Source organism: Coregonus clupeaformis, chromosome 23 (genome assembly GCF_020615455.1).
Source record: "Coregonus clupeaformis isolate EN_2021a chromosome 23, ASM2061545v1, whole genome shotgun sequence".
Lineage (NCBI taxonomy): Eukaryota > Metazoa > Chordata > Actinopteri > Salmoniformes > Salmonidae > Coregonus > Coregonus clupeaformis.
This window is the reverse complement of record NC_059214.1, coordinates 3,427,562-3,448,760: the sequence shown is the minus strand read 5'-3', so window position 1 is coordinate 3,448,760 and position 21,199 is coordinate 3,427,562. Positions and strand designations below refer to the sequence as shown.

The following is a 21,199-nucleotide window of genomic DNA, read 5'->3' as shown; positions in this document are numbered from 1 at the left end:
TGGAGAAAAAAAATCTCATTTTGTCTGTCATAGTTGACGTGTACCTATGATGAAAATTACAGGCCTCTCTCATCTTTTTAAGTGGGAGAACTTGCACAATTGGTGGCTGACTAAATACTTTTTTCCCCACTGTAATAATTATCATTCCCTTCTCCCGGCTGCTTGCGAAGCACCTCTCACTCACATGACTCTCTGTCATGTGATCGGGTCTTTCTCACAGACTACAAGTGAAGACAGACACATCGGGGATGCAACTGTGCGCATCCTTATCCAATTCCGAGGCGCATATTGAAGATATTGGAAGAACTGTCCACATTTACTTTTCGTCAGCCAACAAGAGGAGTAGGCCTAATGAACAGTAAAAGCACTAGCCTATTTCAATCTAATATCCCCCATAGTACAAAAGTTGACCTATTCTATTCTGTGCGAAAACAAATATTGCAAACATACTTTGGGACAGTTGTGGGATGCGATAGATCCCCAAAAAATGTTTTAAGCAATGAGGCTGATGCAACAGATCAGAACATTTAGCTTAAAATGTTGATCAACTATTAGGCTATTTCTTCACATTATAAGCGCAGCAATGTGCACACGGCAGTAGGCTATAAGCGCGAATGTTCCATTAGCAGGAAAATACCATTCTCAAGAGTTACCACAAATGCGGTTATGCATGTAATGCTTTTATTATAAAGGTGCATTTTTATGGTGAAAATTATCTTCCCCAAACTTGAAACTCACGAGCTGCTTATAGAAAGTTGATGGGATCCTCCTCTTTTTAATAGAGGCCATCAAAACTCTGTTTTCTCACGCAATTGCATAGCCTATAGAAATGTTGTGCAACATGAGTTCATGGGCTCTCATGAAGTGTTTGATTAGATTTTCGATTAAATTTGCATTGATGTCAGAGTGATTAGAGGGACAATAGAGTGCTGAGTTCCAGGCAGTTAGCAAGTTTGGTAGGCTACTAATGACCATCAGCAGCATCAGAGCTTGGAGAAGCCTAATTACCGTGACTAAATGGTCACGTAGAATTTGACTGCGGTCATGACTCGTGACCGCTGGTGTGGCGGTAATACGGTCACCGTAACAGCCCCAGTAGTGACTGCCCATTACTGCTTATCACTTATTTACCATTATTTATTCACATTAATTTACTTTAATAAAAACATTTTTTTATTTGATGATTATTTCATTCCAAGTCATCTCATCTCTATAGAGCTGCTGCATATGCTCTCTGACAAATTCACTATTGTAGTAGTTCTTCAAAATAAATAAGGCATATTTTATTTTAACCTCTTAGATCATGTATTTTCAGGTAGAGATACCTATCGAAGCAACTGCTTTCTATCCCTCTTGATCGCAAGTTCTTTCTCCGGCCGCGTTCGAGAGGATCAAAACCACAATGTATCATGGGTCAATTGTGACTGACTGATCTACAAATAATGAGTGTTATTTATGATGCAAGGTGATTTGTAGATTAGTCAGTCGGCTGTCGCCTGCAGTCCTTTTGATGCTCTTGAATACAGCCTCCACACAGACCGGACAAGTAGGCGCGCGCACAATGAATTAGTAGTAAATTACCACGCTTTCTGCTCTAAACTATGTAGAATATTAGCCTGTTGGAAAATACAGCTCCCTACTACATCGCACAGTTCAGGCTTGATCTGATTTATCTCTAGAGAAACTGTACATCGAGCTCACAGAAAGAAAAAACCCAGAAATGGAATAAAAAGAATTGAAAGGACGTCGGTCAATGAGCTGTTTAAAAAACGAAAAATAACAATTTTGGTTAATCGCTCAGCACTAGTGTGTCTGTCTGTGTGTGTGTGTCTGTGTGTGTGTGTGAGTGTGCATTGAGCAGTTTGGGTCTCTCAGAATGCCAGCTCAGGTGAGTTCATGCCTTACACAGCGGACACAAAGAGAGAAAATATACACATGAGCACACAAAGAGGTCTCACACTGGCTTTACTCATACACTGACCTTACTCATACACTGGCCTTACTCATACACTGGCCTTACCCATACACTAGCTTTACTCATACACTGGCTTTACTCATACACTGGCCTTACTCATACACTGGCTTTACTCATACACTGGCTTTACTCATACACTGGCTTTACTCATACACTGGCCTTACCCATACACTAGCTTTACTCATACACTGGCTTTACTCATACATTTACATTTTAGTCATTTAGCAGACGCTCTTATCCAGAGCGACTTACAGTTAGTGAATACATATTATAATTTTTTTATACTGGCCCCCCGTGGGAATCGAACCCACAACCCTGGCGTTGCAAACGCCATGCTCTATCAACTGAGCTACATCCCTGCCGGCCATTCCCTCCCCTACCCTGGACGACGCTGGGCCAATTGTGCGCCGCCCATGAGTCTCCCGGTCGCGGCCGGCTGCGACAGAGCCTGGATTCGAACCAGGATCTCTAGTGGCACAGTTAGCACTGCGATGCAGTGCCTTAGACTGGCCTTACTCATACACTGGCTTTACTCATACACTGGCCTTACTCATACACTAGCTTTACTCATACACTGGCTTTACTCATACACTGGCCTTACTCATACACTGGCTTTACTCATACACTGGCTTTACTCATACACTGGCTTTACTCATACACTGGCTTTACTCATACACTGGCTTTACTCATACACGTGGCCTTTAGTTTGAAGGATACAGGCTCTGACATGTTTGTGTTGCATTGGACGTACACGCACTCAAACAGAAAGGGTTACTGATTGCCTCTGAGAAAATACACGTAAACACACTGACACAGACCCTGTCAGAGCCCAGAGCTACTGGTGCTTCTTCTCTCCTCATCGATGAGCGCTGAGGTGGACTGAAGCGGTTTCTGAATTGGTCTAAAGTAGGGCTGTGACGATACCAGTAGCGCAATATTTATTCCATGACAAAAATGAAAACGCGTAACAGATTTTTTGGTCCTTTAAAAACCTGCTGTATGTAAAATATTGTGTGCTATAGCTTGGAAAATAATATGTGATATAAAATATATGTGACTCTGGACAACAACATAATGATGTTTGTTTCCAACATTAGGGCTGTTTTTCTAAATAAGTGAAATCCACTTCATGTTTTGTTTTCTTGCCATGATACTAGTAACGAGTATCGCAATACTGGTATCGTCCCAGTCGTAGCCTAAAGTGGTCAGAAATAGATTATAATGGACTCACAGTTAATGCTCTGCGGTGATCTTTGGCAGTCTAGTAGTGGACTGAAGCAGTCTGGAGTGACTAAATAGTCTGTAGCGGTCTGAATGACGCAGGCCTGGCCCAATAGCTCATGGTCCTATGGAATCAAAGCCTAACATGCGTGCCTGAATCAGTGTGCGTGTGTCTTTCTCTTTGTGTGTGTGTGTGTGTGTGTGTGAGAGAGAGAGAGAGATCAGAGACCAAAGGGGAAAATGATTAGTGATTGGGTGGGGAGTGATAGAACAAATGTGGCATTCAATCAACAAGCATGCACGCACGCACACACACAGTCCTACTCTACTCCCTCAATCACTGTGTTTGTTGGTCCTGGTTATATAAGTGGCAGAACCTCTAGAAGCACAGGCATGCGCATGTTAACACCAGTGATAAAGTTCCTCTAGATTGAACTTCAGCACAGTTTTTGCTTGCAGTAGAGTGTCTTTGTGGTTCTTGCTAGCGCCTCTAACCTCCTCTGTCACCCTGGCTTAGTGTTGGGTCCATCTCCCCCTAACCTTCACTCCCCGGTGTGTTTTCTTGTGTAAGTGTGTGTGTGTCTAACCTCCACTGCCTCTGGGTTCTGTGTTGGCTGGCATTTACCCAACCTGTCAGGCCCAGAGCTGGAGAGAGCATTTTGCCATTGGAGGCAGTTATAATTCTGAGGATCCTTCAGTTTAGTCTCGCAGGGTCTCCTTAGCCAACATAACTTTTCACTAAGGCTTTTCTAGTCAGGAGCAGAGTGGACGTTTGTTCTTGGGATTTGTTAGCCTATATAACCTGGACTGGTTATGGTTTGACACCTTAGCAAGGGGCGAATATCACTCTCACCTACAATAACACACAGACACACGGCTTACCCCCCTGGGACTTCTGCCATTCCCAGGTTTGTCAAAGCCCTTTCATCCTGGAATTATATTGTTCCTAAAGGGAGGTCAGCTCAGCTCCCACATGGAAGCTATCAGAAAGCCTGTGACACACCCTGTGCATGCCAGTTTATGGTTTCTCGATCAGTGACGAGGACACTGGTTCTCCTCCACGTATGTACCTGACCCAGGGTTGTTTCCGTCGTAAAACCCCAGTTTGAATGTTTCTATGGACCTAGATTACTGCACCATGGGCCTGATCACACAGAATATACATAGATTACTGCCATGGGCCTGATCACACAGAATATATCTAGATTACTGCCATGGGCCTGATCACACAGAATATATCTAGATTACTGCCATGGGCCTGATCACACAGAATATACCTAGATTACTGCCATGGACCTGATCACACAGAATATACCTAGATTACTGCCATGGGCCTGATCACACAGAATATACCTAGATTACTGCCATGGGCCTGATCACACAGAATATCCTAGATTACTGCCATGGGCCTGATCACACAGAATATACCTAGATTACTGCCATGGGCCTGATCACACAGAATATACCTAGATTACTGCCATGGGCCTGATCACACAGAATATCCTAGATTACTGCCATGGGCCTGATCACACAGAATATACCTAGATTACTGCCATGGGCCTGATCACATATAATATACCTAGATTACTGCCATGGGCCTGATCACATATAATATACCTAGATTACTGCCATGGGCCTGATCACACAGAATATACCTAGATTACTGCCATGGGCCTGATCACATATAATATACCTAGATTACTGCCATGGGCCTGATCACATATAATATACCTAGATTACTGCCATGGGCCTGATCACACAGAATATACCTAGATTACTGCCATGGGCCTGATCACATATAATATACCTAGATTACTCCAGCATGAGCCTGGATCAGAGCAGCAGTTTTCTACAGCTCAGGGTTCCACAAGGTCAAGTCTCCTGTCAAATACTCTCTCACAACCACCTAACAGGCAAGGCTTTTCACATACTCTGAGCCTGGTACCATTATAGGAGCCTTAAGAGCTTTAGGTATACTCTGAGCCCCGTACATTTAGGATACCTTGAACCTACAATGTCTGATGCCCCAGGGCAACTCTCCATGGCATAAGTAAAGGAGATTGATTGATAGTGATCTGTGTCGGATCGATAACTCTCCTCCAGCCATCACATTTGTAGAACTCCGACTGTTGTGTTGAGACAGAGTTCAGATAAATCCCTCTCGGTGACTGTAGACTAAATATGAATGTATTCTGCTGTGTGTGTGTGTGCTTTTAAGGGGAATGCAGATGGCAATAAGCCCAAAAACACAGAAATAAACAACAGGCACAGAGGAATATAAATACCCCTCCAGAGATATTTGACTTTTCAGAATGCTCTCAACCCCATTCTACTGAAGCAAACTAATTAAAGCGTTTGCAGCCCACAGCAACAACACTGTCTCCAGTCTGCAGTGGCTGGGGGGCTCCAGAGGGAGAGAGAAGCCATCTACAGTACATAACACAGAGTTCAGATCCAAAACATAGAGATTTTATTAAAGAGTCCATTCAGCCAGTCTAACCCAGGAATACACCACTGGGAAGAGAAAAGAGAACAATCGTCTCCAGACCACACCAGCGTGTGTGTGTGTGTGAGGGCCCCTGGCCCCCTGCCCCAGTGCTGTCTGTCTCCAGATCCTGCATGGGCCTCGTAAACCACAGGAGCGCCTATTCACTTCACCAAAGCCTGTTAGCTTTCCAACTGATCTTTTATCAGGTGATCTTCCAGAGGAGGCTGACAGGGCTTGGGGCTAGGCTTGGTGCTAGACAGCAGGCCAAGCACTACCTCTCTACAGCAGGCTCTGCTGCTCTGGTGCTGCTGACTTCAAAGCTGCTAACCACAGGCAAGGAATGCAGCCCCAACACAGGAGAGGGTTGATGGAGGGGGGAGAAGGAGAAGGCTGGAAGGGGGAGTGGAAGGTAGAACGAGAGGGATGGAGGGGTTCGAGATAGAAATGTAGTGGTGTTTGTTTGGGGGGACCCCCAGTGCTGGGTGGGGTGCAGGGTAGAGGGGGGTGTGACAGAGATGGATGAGAGTGGTGTAGCTATGACAGCAGGACACAACCTCACACTCACCCAGAACAGGGGGAGACCGGCTCTATCTGACAAACACAGGGGAGGTAAGTGGGAGACAGGGGGAGGTAAGGGGTAGACAAGGGAGGCCTTTGTAGCTCTGATTGTCTGTTGTGTGATTTCTGACAAAACTGTTATTCATTAGTAGTCCATTGAGGCTGCAGGGCTTGTGTATCCTCCTCTGCCTGTATTGCCCCTTTGAGGCCTGTGTGGCTGCTATGTGTTGCCTGTGTTTAGCTTTCACATGTTTCTGGAACAGCGATGTGGATGTCTGTGGTTTATAGAGAAATGTTGAGGTAAGCAACCAGCAAGAAATGTTGCAGAGCGATGTCCGTTTTAGGTTGACGCTTCAACAACCATTAATCAGAATGTGCAGCAGGGTTACAGATGGAGAAGTAACATTCTACAGTACTGTATCCCTCAGCTGACACTGTCAACCTCCACTTCCAACTGTGTGTGTGTGTGTGTGTCCTTGACCTTGCTGTGAGATGTGTGCTGGTTGCATTGTTTGTCTTCTACATCTTAAAATGAGGTCTGTAGGTAACGCTCCACTGGGATCTATGTGTGAAAAGAACAGGCAGTGAGGTGGAGAGAGGGAGAAAGAGATGATGACCTCCATGGTGAGAGGACGCGCCTCTCCACACACCCCACTCTGTCCAATCAGCAGACGGGGGAAAATGTCACCGTCACGCTGAATTGTGGCGGAAGGGACAGATCACAGAATGAACAAGAGGAGAGACCTTTCCTTTTGTCTCCACCAGCCGGAAAACAAGTAGGACCCAAGGATGCAGTTAGTTCCTCAGTACATGCATCACTCTGGGGTGAGCAGTGTGTGTGTCCTCAGCTGATTAAAGCCGGTCAAGCCTCAGTGATCAGGCCTTTAGCCGTCTCTCCAGTCTGAATGCCAAACACAACAGAGCATGCCCAGACCAGCCATGTGTGGAGACTGGTCAACCTGAGAGACCTGGGGAAAAAGGGATGGAGGAGGAGAGATCTGGGGAAGAGGGGATGGAGGAGGAGAGATCTGGGGAAGAGGAGATAGAGGGGGAGAGATCTGGGGAAGAGGAGATGGAGGAGGAGAGATCTGGGGAAGAGGGGATGGAGGAGGAGAGATCTGGGGAAGAGGAGATGGAGAAGGAGAGATCTGGGGAAGAGGAGATAGAGGAGGAGAGATCTGGGGAAGAGGGGGAGGAGGAGGAGGAGGAGGAGGAGAGATCTGGGGAAGAGGGGATGGAGGAGGAGAGATCTGGGGAAGAGGGGATGGAGGAGGAGAGATCTGGGGGAGAGGGGATGGAGGGATGGTGGAGGAAAGACCTGAGGAAGACAAGAACCACACTCTCTCTCTCTGAGTCAGAAAAACCATAACTGTGTTCAGTAAGAATAAATGAGAAACAAAGCTTTGAAACTGAAAATAAAACGGAATGTTCTGGATAAGTTCAGGTATCATCACCTAATGAATATAACCCTGGACTAGAGGTCTTCTAAGGAGAGATTTAGTAGTTATTTTAGATCTATTTCTTGGTAGTTCTTCTTCAGTTTCACAGACCCCATGGCATCCCTCCCTATTCAGTCCTCCCTTTCTTTCTTCCTTCCTTTCACCTCTTCCTCCTAACCCTCCTTCCATCTCTCGATCTCTCCTGGACCTAGAGGATGAAGTTGTGACATGGCTCTTTACAGCAGCTCTGCCTTTGTGTCTATCACCCCACGACTGACGCTGAAATCTATACCTTTTCTCTCACACAGTCATACACACCTGTAGAGGAACATAGGAGCCAACCTTTAAAGGTTGAGATGATGCACAGATGAGAACTCACCTTTAACAGAGGAGATTGTATGTGAGATGGGTCTATACGACACACACACAACTGAGGGTGTCCAAGAGGAATTCTTCCACCCCCAGATGCATTTTCACCACTGCCTGTTCAAGTACAGGGTGGGAGGCATTTGTCAAAGGGAGAGAAGTGTAGGCCACACACTGGTCTAACAGTTCCTCTCTTCCCCACTTCACTCCTTTTATATGAACTACTAGACCTTTTCATTCCTGCCGCACCGTAGCTCCTCTTGTGTGTACTGGTGTGTGTACCTATCGTGGTGTGTGTGTGTTCTTGTCTCATGTCATATTGCGTTGTGATGGTGACAGCTCGTTGACAGGGTAATTGGTGTAGGTGGTGTTGACGACTCTGAAGTCTTAACGAGGGAGCTCCAATTAATCCATTGATTTACATTTAAATAGGACCTGAAAGGTTACAGCCTGCTAACTATCATCTGCATGTACTTACCATGCTACTGTCTGACACATATATACACACACACACACACACACACACACACACACACACACACACACACAGGCTTGGGTTTTGCTTGAGCAGTGGTCACCAACCTTTTCTGAGACAAGATCACTATCTGAGTCCAAAAGCAAGCCGAGATCTACCGCTCAGATAAAAAAAAACATAAACCTATGCAACATTAACCTATTAAAAACAGTTCTGTCGCAATGAGGTTTGTGCAGTAGACTATAGGCCCAATACATTATCACTGCATATTGGCTATGCTTGAATTGCCCTGCCAATGTTCTTCTCAGACCACTTTGAAATTATATTTCTAAATAATTGTAGGTATATTATCACACTGGTAATATATCATTTGTTGTATTACTTGTGAGGCACAGCTGAGTGAGCATAATAATTTGTTTTTAAACATTTTGAGTCTGAGTGGAGGGAAAGAGCAGGGGTGAGGCTGCCTCTCACCTGACTCACCGTCCCTCTGCTCTCCCTCCGTCCCTCTGCTCTCCCTCCGTCCCTCTGCTCTCCCTCCGTCCCTCTGCTCTCCCTCCGTCCCTCTGCTCTCCCTCCGCTGAGAAAAGGGGACACAGTCTTCCAGCTGATGGTGAAACTCAAGTTGCACTGCATTATTTCTGCCTCATGCACCAAATCATGTTGTTACTCCTATGACCAGAGAAAGTGAAATATTCCTCTCTTAAAAAAGACACAAGCCACTAATAATAACAACGCAAGCTTATTGAAACACTTTGCTATACTCATTCATTGCAGCTGAATTGCTGGTTTTAGCGTGTGTGGAAGTAGGAAGAACACACATTTTATGGCTTATAAAAGTGTTGAACAAAGTGTTGACAGTGCTGAATAACAACTTAAACATGGTCTTACTTATAAAAACATCAGCTCTTTGCTGTATTCAGTCTCTCTCTAGTCATGTATCAACTTTGCTGTGCGCTCAAGGCTTCTTTTTACAGCCTATGGCTAGAAACTGTGCAGACACAGTAATCTGAGTAGTGGAGGCTCCTCAGAGGAGGAAGGGGAGGACCATTTTCCTCAGTAAATTTCATAAAAATAGTGAAACATTAAAGTTATCCTTTTTAGATAAAACTATACTAAATATATTCACATCACCAAATAATTGATTAGAACACACTGTTTTGCAACGAAGGTCTACAGTAGCCTCAGCAGCACTCTGTAGAGTAGCACCATGGTGTAGCCGGAGGACAGCTAGCTTCTGTCCTCCTCTGGGTACATTGACTTCAATACAAAATAAATGGTTCTCACCCCCTTCAATAGACTTACAAAGTAATTACGACAACTTCCGGAGGACCTCCTCCAACCTATCAGAGCTCTTGCAGTATGAACTGACATGTTGTCCACCCAATCAAAGGATAAGAGAATGAATCTAGTACTGAAAGCATAAGCTACAGCTAGCTAGGACTGCAGTGCATAAAATGTGGTGAATAGTTGACTCAAAAAGAGAGAAAGACAATAGTTAAACAGTTTTGAACAAATTAATTTCTTCCAAAATTAAGGAGAAGCAAAAAAGCGAGAGCTAGCTATATTTCGTAGTATACTGTATATCTTTTCACTTACTTAGCTAGATTCTAATGCAGCTAGGTTAGTTTAGCCTACTCAAACACCCAGCTCAAACAAAGAGGGATGCTATGTTAGCCTGCTGGCTATGGCTGTCCAACACTCGAACTCTTCCAACACTTTTGGTTTTATAAATGTATTGCCACCTGGGCCCGCCGGTGTAACTGCAAAACTGCTTGTTGCTTACTGCACATTGTAATGCATGATTGTAGCGGGTTTACTAACACGTTAGTTCTAGTAGCTATGTTGTCTATGAGGTGACAATGATGTAGGCTGTGTGTAGCGGTTAGCGGTCATGATATTAAGGTTTGGCTTGGGAAGGTTTTTTCACCTGGTCACAGACAGCTGATGTGTTGTGCGAAGGGAAAAGGTGAGAGGAGGAGAGTGTGTAGATACAGTGCCTTCGGTATTCAGACCCCTTGACTTTTTCCATATTTTGTTAGGTTACAGCCTTATTCTAAAATTGATTAAATTGTTTTTTTCCCTACACACAATACCCCATAATGACAAAGCAAAAACAGTTTTTTAGAAAAATCACATTTACATAAGTATTCAGACCCTTTACTCAGTACTTTGTTGAAGCAGCTTTGGCAGCGATTACAGCCTCAAGTCTTCTTGGGTATGACGCTACAAGCTTGGCACACCTGTATTTGGGGAGTTTCTACCATTCTTCTCTGCAGATCCTCTCAAACTCTGTCAGGTTGGATGGGGCGAGTCTCTGCACAACTATTTTCAGGTCTCTCCAGAGATGTTCGATCGGGTTTAAGTCTGAGCTCTGGCTGGGCCACTCAAGGACATTCAGAGACTTGTCCCGAAGCCACTCCTATGTTGTCTTTGCTGAGTGTTTAGGGTCGTTGTCCTGTTGGAAGGGGAACCTTCCCCCCAGTCTGAACCGGGTCTTCCTGCCTCGGTCTCACACATCAAGCGCTTGGGTCCCGCCCAGGACCCTGATTGCCCAGTGGTAACCCTTATCTTAACCATTCTGAATGAGTGCTTAAACTTAACCCTTAACATTTGGAGAAATGGAACGAGCAGCAGGAGCAACAAAAACACTTTGAAATTTGACGTTTGGAGAACTTGGATGAACGTCTAATTCTGCAGTGAGACTGAGCTTGTCACAGGCACACGCACACACACACCACACACACACACAGACGCGCTATCCCTGCATATAATTATATTGAAAATAAGGTGTTAATTACAATGTCATACATTAATCATGGTTGCTAGGCTCATTTGATTACTGATGTTTTATTCTGAGGAATTAATATAATATCATCTGTCAGTTTGAGCCTGCCTCTGCCCCAGCTGACAAGTTAATGCCATGAGATTATCACTGCTGATTTGCTATGCTGAGAGAGATGAACGTGTGTGTCTCTCACTCCATTTATGTATGTGTCTTTCTGTACTTGTGAGTTTGTGTCCACTACTATGGCCTGTGTGTTTGACAGTGTGCACACAGTTGTGTGTGTTTTAGTCTGTGTGTATCGATATGCATGGCCTTCTCTACAGCAGTGTCCAGGTTGTAGGTTAGCACAGTGAGAGAATAGCTCATCTTCAGGAGGTGTGTTTGGTCCCTTTCTAAATCCTCCCTGAGCGTTGAGAACAGTGGTGCTGTGATGTGATGCAGGCTCCAAACTGGGGATCAATGGTGATTATCACCAACACTTATCCTCTCTTCTCTTGTCTTCTCACTGACGCACAGCAAATAATCGTCTGCAGGTGTTTGAACAATAACACTGTGTAAATGAGCTAATTAAAATTATCCCTCCTTCCCTCCGTGTGGGTGGGTGGTAAGGTTAGGGATTAGTCAATGTGGAAAGCCAGGAATACTTCAATAGAAAAGCACAAATTCAACAGTTCTGCTAAATGAGCTGTGCCGTGTCGTAATGATGCCATCTATCACTCCACTAGGGATATGGCAATTGTAAAATTGTTCTTAAAGTTTAAACTGCATTTTTAAAAACATTTAAACGATAAGAGAAAATTGTGAAATGACGCGAATTCACAATTCAGATATGATCCTGCGTATGGCCACTAGGGGGCAATGCAGTTCAATCTACTACAGTTCTGGCTACTTACCAGACATCCCTCGCCTTACTATTGTCCCCCACCCACTCAGCAACGATGGTAGTTAATGCCGTTTTAGGTTCTCTGCTGTGTCCCTCTCCTCCATGTTGTAAGTACATGGGACTTCATACCCCATGTCTCATCAATGTGAAGCCTCCAGTGTAGCTCAGTTGGTAGAGCATGGCGCTTGCAATGCCAGGGTTGTGGGTTCGATTCCCACGGGGGGCAAGTATGAAAAATGTATGCACTCACTAACTGTAAGTCACTCTGGATAAGAGTGTCTGCTAAATGACTAAAATGTAATGGCTCGTTGCAGTGATGTACGACAGCGTGTTCATAGACGTCCAACAATCTGTTGTTAATACCACGTATGGTGTTTGAGGGCTTGTGCTTTGTACTTGCAGAGCAATCATTTTACAATTTCTCCTTCCAGGCCGTCACGGTTTTTCAATATTGCATCTTGTAGTCTGGTTCTAGATATGCCATCAGGGCAGTGAAGCAGACCTCCTCTACCATTGACAATGGCTGCATATCAACTGCAATCATTTCTCTAATCAGCACTGTGATTTTCTAGCTCCATCCCTTATCGCACTGCTGCCAGCAACGGGTTGAGTGACGGTGTCTCCCTTTCAGATGGTTACGCATCCACCTGTACTGCCACGGTTTGCATTTATTTCACCACCTTCTCATTTAACTTCTAAAAGTATTGCCAGACAGGACTTTGCTGCTGTCATTTCCCTGTCTCAGTCGCTGCCATTTTCCAACTGTTAATGACGATGATGTGCGGAGCGCTTTATATCCGTGGCAAATAACTAACGTTAAAGCATTGTTGCATTGTGGGTATTTGTTATTTTTTCCCTTTATGATGATGATTGAGACCTGTTTGTTAGTGGTAGTTTAGTGATAACTGCACTGTGATCAAAATGTTGAATTTTTTAAATATATACAGTACCAGTCAAAAGTTTGGACACACCTACTCATTCAAGGGTTTTTATTTATGTTCACAATTTTTTACATTGTAGAAAAGTAGTGAAGACATCAAAAAAATGAAATAACACATATGGAATCATGTAGTAACCAAAAACGTGTTAAACAAATCAAAATATATTTTATATTTGAGATTCTTCAAATAGCCACCCTTTGCCTTGATGACAGCTTTGCACACTCTTGGCATTCTCTCAGCCAGCTTCACCTGGAATGCATTTCCAAAAGTCTTGAAGGAGTTCCCACATATGCTGAGCACTTGTTGGCAGCTTTTCCTTCACTCTGCCGTCCGACTCATCCCAAACCATCTCAATTGGGTTGAGGTCGGGGGATTGTGGAGGCCAGGTCATCTGATGCAGCACTCCATCACTCTCCTTCTTGGTAAAATAGCCCTTACACAGCCTGGAGGTGTGTTGGGTCATTGTCCTGTTGAAAAACAAATGATAGTCCCACTAAGCCCAAACCAGATGGGATGGCGTATCGCTGCAGAATGCTGTGGTAGCCATGATGGTTAAGCGTGCCTTGAATTCTAAATAAATCACAGACAGTGTCACCAGCAAAGCACCCCCACACCATCACACCTCCTCCTCCATGCTTTACGGTGGGAACTACACATGCGGCGATCATCCATTCACCCACACCGTGTCTCACAAAGACATGGCGGTTAGAACCAAAAATCTCAAATTTGGACTCCAGACCAAAGGACACATTTTCACCGGTCTAATGTCCATTGCTCGTGTTTCTTGGCCCAAGCAGGTCTCTTCTTCTTATTGGTGTCCTTTAGCAGTGGTTTCTTTGCAGCAATTCGACATGAAGGCCTGATTCACACAGTCCCCTCTGAACAGTTGATGTTGAGATGTGTCTGTTACTTGAACTCTAAGAAGCATTTATTTGGGCTGCAATTTCTGAGGCTGGTAACTCTAATGAACTTATCCTCTGCAGCAGAGGTAACTCTGGGTCTTCCATTCCTATGGCGGTCCTCATGAGCGCCAGTCTCATCATAGCGCTTGATGGTTTTTGCGACTGCACTTGAAGGACTGTTGTTTCTCTTTGCTTAGTTGAGCTGTTCTTGCCATAATATGGACTTGGTCTTTTACCAAATAGGGCTATCTTCTGTATACCCCCCTATCTTGTCACAACACAGCTGATTGGCTCAAATGCATTAAGAAGGAAATCAATTCCACAAATTAACTTTTAAGAAGGCACACCTGTTAATTGAAATGCATTCCAGGTGACTACCTCATGAAGCTGGTTGAGAGAATGACAAGAGTGTGCAAAGCTGTCATCAAGGCAAAGGCTGGCTACTTTGAAGAATCTCAAATCTCAAATATATTTTGATTTGTTTAACACTTTTTTGGTTACTACATGATTCCATATGTGTTATTTCATAGTTTTGATGTTTTCACTCTTATTCTACAATGTAAAACATTTAAAAATAAAGAAAAACCCTTGAATGAGTAGGTGTGTCCAAACTTTTGACTGGTAGTGTGTATTTTCGTTAGGGATTTTTAAAAACGTTAACGATCCCAATGTAATTTAAACCTTCACACCCCTACACTCCACTCCTCCTCTCCTCCATCTCTCCTCTCCTCCATCAGCCACACTGGAGCCATTAATGTACCAGTCTATTTATGGCTCTATAAAAACACTAAAGAAGAGGAGAACAGTCTCACTGGAATGAGAACAGGAGCTATGGGAAAGGGGGAAAGATTGAAAGGAGGAAAGGAGGGAGGCTGTTGTGCCATGTGGAACATACCAAACCATAGCATTCCTGTTTTCCTATTGAGGGAGTGAGTAGAGCAGTAACCCACAGTTCTGACCTCTACATTGGAGTGTGTAACATAGCTCTGCTACTGAACTATGAAATCTACAACCATTTGCCTGTTCAACTCTATAGTTCTTCCGTTGGACTGTGTAAGCTGTTCTAGTTGGGTTTTCCCAGGTTCAGGGAGCACAATGTTCTCTGACAGGGTTATCTGGTTCTTTGGTAGCCACTAAAGGGAGGCCCTTCTCTCTCATTGTCCAGCTGGCAGGGGTGCTGTAGGGGGTTTGTGTGTTTGGTTGTGTTTGTGTCCGATTGTGTGTGTGTGTGAGCATGTGAGAGCATGCATGCGTGTGTGTGAGCACGTGAGAGCGTACGTGTGTGTGTGTTTGCGTATGCATGTATGCTTATGTGTGTGTGTGTGTGTGTGAGCATGCATGCGTGTGTGTGTGTTTTGCACGCTCTTGGGGCCAGAGCGAATCAACATGTGTGAACCCAGTAGGGGGACATTCCAGTTGCCCCATGCTTTCCTCAGCCCATTCATCCAGTGTTCAGCTTGACTGTAACAGTATTGTCCTCAGCTCCAGCCTCCTCGCTGCTGGCCCCTAACCCATCAGCCCTACAGCCTCCTCCCTACTAGCCCCTAACCCATCAGCCCTACAGCCATTAACCCTCCAGCCTCTTCCCTGCTAGCCCCTAAACCATCAGCCCAACAGCCCATCAACCATCCAGCCTCCTCCCTGTTAGCCCCTAACCCAACAGCCCATCAACCCTCCAGCCTCTTCCCTGCTAGCCCCTAAACCATCAGCCCAACAGCCCATCAACCATCCAGCCTCCTCCCTGTTAGCCCCTAACCCAACAGCCCATCAACCCTCCAGCCTCTTCCCTGCTAGCCCCTAAACCATCAGCCCAACAGCCCATCAACCATCCAGCCTCCTCCCTGTTAGCCCCTAACCCAACAGCCCATCAACCATCCAGCCTCCTCCCTGCTAGCCCCTAACCCATCAGCGCTACAGCCCAATTACCCCCTAGCCTCCTGCTAGCCCCTAACCCATCAGCCCTACAGGCCATCTGTCTTCCAGCCTCCTTCCTGCTAGCCCCTAACCTATCAGCCTTAAAGCCCATCTCTCTCTCTGTCTCTCTGTCTCTCTGTCTCTCTCTCTCTCTCTCTCTCTCTCTCTCTCTCTCTCTCTCTCTCTCTCTCTCTCTCTCTCTCTCTGTCTCTGTCTCTGTCTCTGTCTCTGTGCCTCTGTCAGTCTCTCTCTCTCTCTGTCTGTCTCTCTCTGTCTCTGTCTGTCTCTCTCTCTCTCTCTCTCTCTCTCTCTCTCTCTCCTCTCTCTCTCTCTCTCTCTCGCTCTCTCTTGCCTTTCTCTCCCAGTGAAAGGGCTGTTCATCACTATTCCATCAACATTCCAGCCTCCTACTAGCCCCTAACCCATCAGCCCTACAGGCCATCTATTCTCCAGCCTCCTACCTCCTACCTGCTAGCCCCTAACCCATCAGCTTTAAAGCCCATCAACCCTCCAGCTTCCTGCTAGCCCCTAACCCATCAGCCCATCAACCCTCCAGCCTCCAGCCTCCTGCTAACCCAGCCATCAGCTGCCTGTCACCTCCCAGGGCAGGCATTATGGTCTAGGAGAGAGGGGATGAGGAACAGGGAAAAGAGTGAGTGTGAGGAGGCCAGTCAAGTCTCTCTCCCAGGGCTAGGCCTCTCTCTGGTTATGTGGTGGTTGACATTGCAGCAGCATGTCGTGTGAGGTGTAGAGGAACACACATCTCCACTTAACACTCTGTTACTTGAACCTAACACTCTGATTCAGTTCTATGTTGAATAGTTTGGTGGGGAGCAGGGTATAGTCTTGCTCGGGATGAAGGTTATTTGGATTGAAGTTCAGTATTTTCTCCCTTCTCTCTTCTTTTTAGTCCCTCTCTGTCCACTCACTGTTCTTTCTACTCTCTCTCTCTGTCTCTCTGTCTCTCTGTCTCTCTGTCTCTCTGTCTCTCTGTCTCTCTCTCTCTCTCTCTCTCTCTCTCTCTCTCTCTCTCTCTCTCTCTCTCTCTCTCTCTCTCTCTGTCTCTCTGTCTCTGTCTCTGTCTCTGTCTCTGTCTCTGTCTCTGTCTCTGTCTCTGTCTCTGTCTCTGTCTCTCTGTCTCTCTCTCTCTCTCTCTCTCTCTATCTGTCTCTCTCTATCTGTCTTTCACTCTCTGTCTCTCTCTCTCTCTCTCTCCCTGTCTCTGTCTCTCTCTGTTTCTCTGTCTCTCTCTCTCTGTCTCTCTGTCTCTCTTTGTCTTTATCTCTGTCTGTCTCTGTCTCTGTCTGTCTCTCTCTGTCTGTATCTCTGTCTCTGTCTGTCTCTCTGTCTCTCTCTGTCTCTCTCTGTCTCTCTGTCTCTCGCTCTCTCTCTCTGTCTCTCTCTCTGTCTCTCTCTGTCTCTGTGTCTCTGTCTCTCTCTGTCTCTCTCTCTGTCTCTCTGTCTCTCTGTGTCTCTCTCTGTCTCTCTCTGTCTTTCTGTCTCTCTCTCTCTCTCGCTCTCTCTCTCTCTCTCTCTCTCTCTCTCTCTGTCTCCGTGTCTCTCTCTGTCTCTCTGTCTCTCGCTCTCTCTCTCTGTCTCTCTCTCTGTCTCTCTCTGTCTCTGTGTCTCTGTCTCTCTCTGTCTCTCTCTCTGTCTCTCTCTCTCTCTCTTTCTTTCTCTCTCTCTCTCTCTCTCTCTCTCTGGCCTTTCTCTCCCAATGAATGGACTGTTCATCACTATTCCAGGACGTAGCTGATTAAATGTGATTAAAGCCAATCCATCCATCAGAAGGCCTTTCACTCTGTCACCTCACTCTGGGGGGACTGTGTGTGTGTGTGCGTGTGTCCATGTTTGTGAGTGTGTGTTTGTACGTGTGCTTGTGCTCTCTCTTCAGATGTCTTTTAGCCTGTGATGGATGTTTCCAGACCATAGATCCACTAATAAAGAGGTCCTCTACTCTCCCTATAAAGATTACAACTCTCCCTATAAAGACTACAACTCTCCCTATAAAGACTACAACTCTCCCTATAAAGACGACTACTTTAGGACCTCTCCTCTTTCCCTTACCTCTATTTCCTCTCTATATTCTCTACCCCTGTCAGCTTTCAGCCAAAGTGGTGGTTATGATGAATGACGTTAGAGAGCCCCATTCTGCATTAAATCCCTTTGTCTCAATGACTCTGAAACACTACTGAATGGAGACACAGTGGCTGGGAGGGAGGGAGGGAGGGACAGCTGGTGTGTCTAGAATAGATTAATGACATCTATCAGACTGTACTGGAGGTACCAGTCAAACCCCAGACACACTCACAACACACATAGAGGCAGGCCTACACTCACAGAAGGAGACTTACTGAAGAGCACCTAGCCTGTTTGTCTACTCCTGAATGAGCTTCATGTCTTTATTGTCCTGAAGTGAATGTTTCTTTGACCAATAATACATTATGAGCGTATGTGGGTGTGTGTGTTTAGGAGCGTGTTTGTGTGATTAATGATACAGTGTGAACCTCACCACAAGTGCAGTGATCTATCATCCTGAGATCCAACTGAATAGCTTCTGCCCTGAGGGGGCTGTGTGTTTGTGTGTTTTTCTAACTATGTGTGTCCACTGGTAGTAGAGTAAATATGAGAATTCATAGCGAAGCTATTGGGACCCTCCGTCAGTGTGTGTATACGTGTGTATATCGATCCTTCCTGAGCAGAGGGGCCCACCAAAGGGCTTCCACTGTGTCTGTCTCTGAGCTCCTCTCTGCTGCTTTAACACATACATCAATAAGACTAATACTGATGCTCAGCAGCCAGGAGACAGGGAGGAACCCACAAACACACTGATACACACCATGGTGTGTGAGAGTATAGTTATATTGAATTCAGCTCCTAGTGTGTGATTGATATTTCTTGACTATAAGGTACAGGGGACAAAGTGCAAGGTGAATATTAATGAGTTAGTTTACTTAGCCTCGCTCTCTCGCTCTCTCGCTCTCTCGCTCTCTCGCTCTCTCGCTCTCTCGCTCTCTCGCTCTCTCTATCGCTCTATCACTGTCGTGGCCCAGGAGGTTGGAGAGGCGTGTTGCTCCCTCCCAGTCCCCTCCTCCCCTGACAGATAGAGACACAGATAGGTCAGTGTAGCTGTCACTGGGCTAGTCCCTATAGTGACAGATAGGAGTAGAGAGGCAGGGACATATCTCTCTGAACATCATTATGGTGACAGGCAGCCTGCTGTATTCACATCCACCTACTGTACACAACACACACATACATCTCCCTGATCTGAGACTATGTTGAGTTAATTTTATTAAACACTGTGTTTGTGTGTTTTTGTAATCAGAATAAAGTAACTACATCATGTAACACTGTGCACATACAGTATACTGGGGCTGTCTGTGTATACAGTGAGTGAATGTATGGATGTTACAATTTATGAGTGAGTTGACAATTTCAGATACATATCAACTTTATTATCCCACCAGAGGGAAATTCATTCGGTCATGTACTTAAAAAGACAGGACATAAAACATAAAAACACAGAACAATACACAATCAAATGTATTTGAAAGTGCGATAGCACACATATTTACAGTGAAAGTGCAATATGCTGTACACTCAAGGGACCAATAGACTATCCATTGTACAGCCTAATGGCTGTTGGAATAAAAGAGTTCCCATATCTATCCATTCGGATCTTCTTTTGAAGAAGTCTCATTCCCCTTGTCCAGCTGCTGTTATGACAGAGTTTTGAGTGAAGGAAATGGGTATTGTCCTGTAAAATGCTTTCAAGTTTTTGGAGGATGAGGTTTGTGTACAGGCTGGTGGCTGATTCTTGGTCTATACCAATTATCCTTCCTCCTGCCTTGATCAAGCGCTGAAGCTTGACTTGGTCTTGCGCTCGCATGTTTCCAAACATGCATATCAGACCAAAGGACATCACACTCTGTAGGACAGATTTGTAGAACATTTGTAGTATATGGCGATCAACATTAAAATGCTTTAGTTTGCTTTAAAAAAACATTCTCTGTTGCAGTTTCTTTGCCTTTTCCAGGGCACAGTCATTTAATTTCAATGTATTGTCTATTTCTATTCCCTGGTATTTATGTGGTCACTCTATCGACTGATTCCCCATTGATAGGGGGTAGTGTAGTTTTATTCCTTCTAAAATCAATTTCCATCTCTTTTGTTTTCTTAACGTTTATTTAAAGAAAGTTATCTGCACACCATTTCTCTGTCAAAACCTGAGAGGTTTGGTCTGGGTGAAGGAAACACTATAACAGCAGTGTCATCTTCATATTTAAAGAATTTGTGGGCTGGTGCAGAGGCTTTACAATCATTTGTGTACAGTGTGTACAGCACAGGAGGTTGGTGACACCTTAATTGGGGAGGACGGGTTTGATGCCATTCCATTTGCTCCATTCCAGCCATTATTATGTGCCGTGCTCCCCTCAGCAGCCTCCACTGGTGTCCAGGATCGGTGAAAGTACGCAACCTGGCGGGGCTCCTGTATTCACCATTCTAGATGTGGAGATGGCAGAGTTAAACTTCACTTGTTGGGTACGGTTCACAAGGAATCTGTTAATCCACTTGATCAGTAGATGGAGTTGGATGGTATTGTACGCGCTACTGAAGTCAATGAATACAATTTTCACTAGTCTATTTGCCTGTGCTAAGTCATCGTAAATGTTGTTCAGCATGACCAGTAACGCATCATCAACGCCCCTGGAGGCACGGTAGGCAAATTGGTTTGGATCTAGTTGGGATGAGACACCAGTGAGAATATGTTTTTGAATAGCGGTACATACTGTATGTCAGGGCTACAGGGCGTAAGTCGTTATTTTCTTTTGGCCTGATGTTTTTAAGGTACTGGGACAAAGCAACTTTTTCCATAAGTCTGGAATTATCCCGCTGTCCAGTGACAGCTGGAACAGCTTTTGGAACGGTAGTGCGAGCTGGTCTGCGCTTGCCTGAGTGCCTTGCTGCTGATGCCGTCTGGACCATATGATTTTCGTGGGTTGACATGTTAAAAGTGTTGCTTGACATCATTCACGGAGATCTGTATATCAATAGCTGGTATGCTGTCTATACAGTCCATAGTCACTTTATGCTGTGATATAAAATCACACGTCAAACCTGCAATAGAAACTGTTCAAATAATTTTCAAAGACGAGGTCCTTATCGACGGTCATGCAATGTCTCTTTCGTTTGTAACCTGAGATGGTTTGTAGCCCTTGCCAGGCTTTCCTGCTGTCATTGTCCCT

General features: G+C 45.1%; 1 protein-coding gene across 2 annotated transcripts in view; it reads left to right on the top strand.

Moving 5' to 3' along the window:
* Positions 1-21,199, top strand: part of LOC121536910 (ephrin type-A receptor 3) — a 132,610-nt gene that overhangs the window by 30,163 nt on the left and 81,248 nt on the right. The window lies entirely within an intron of this gene.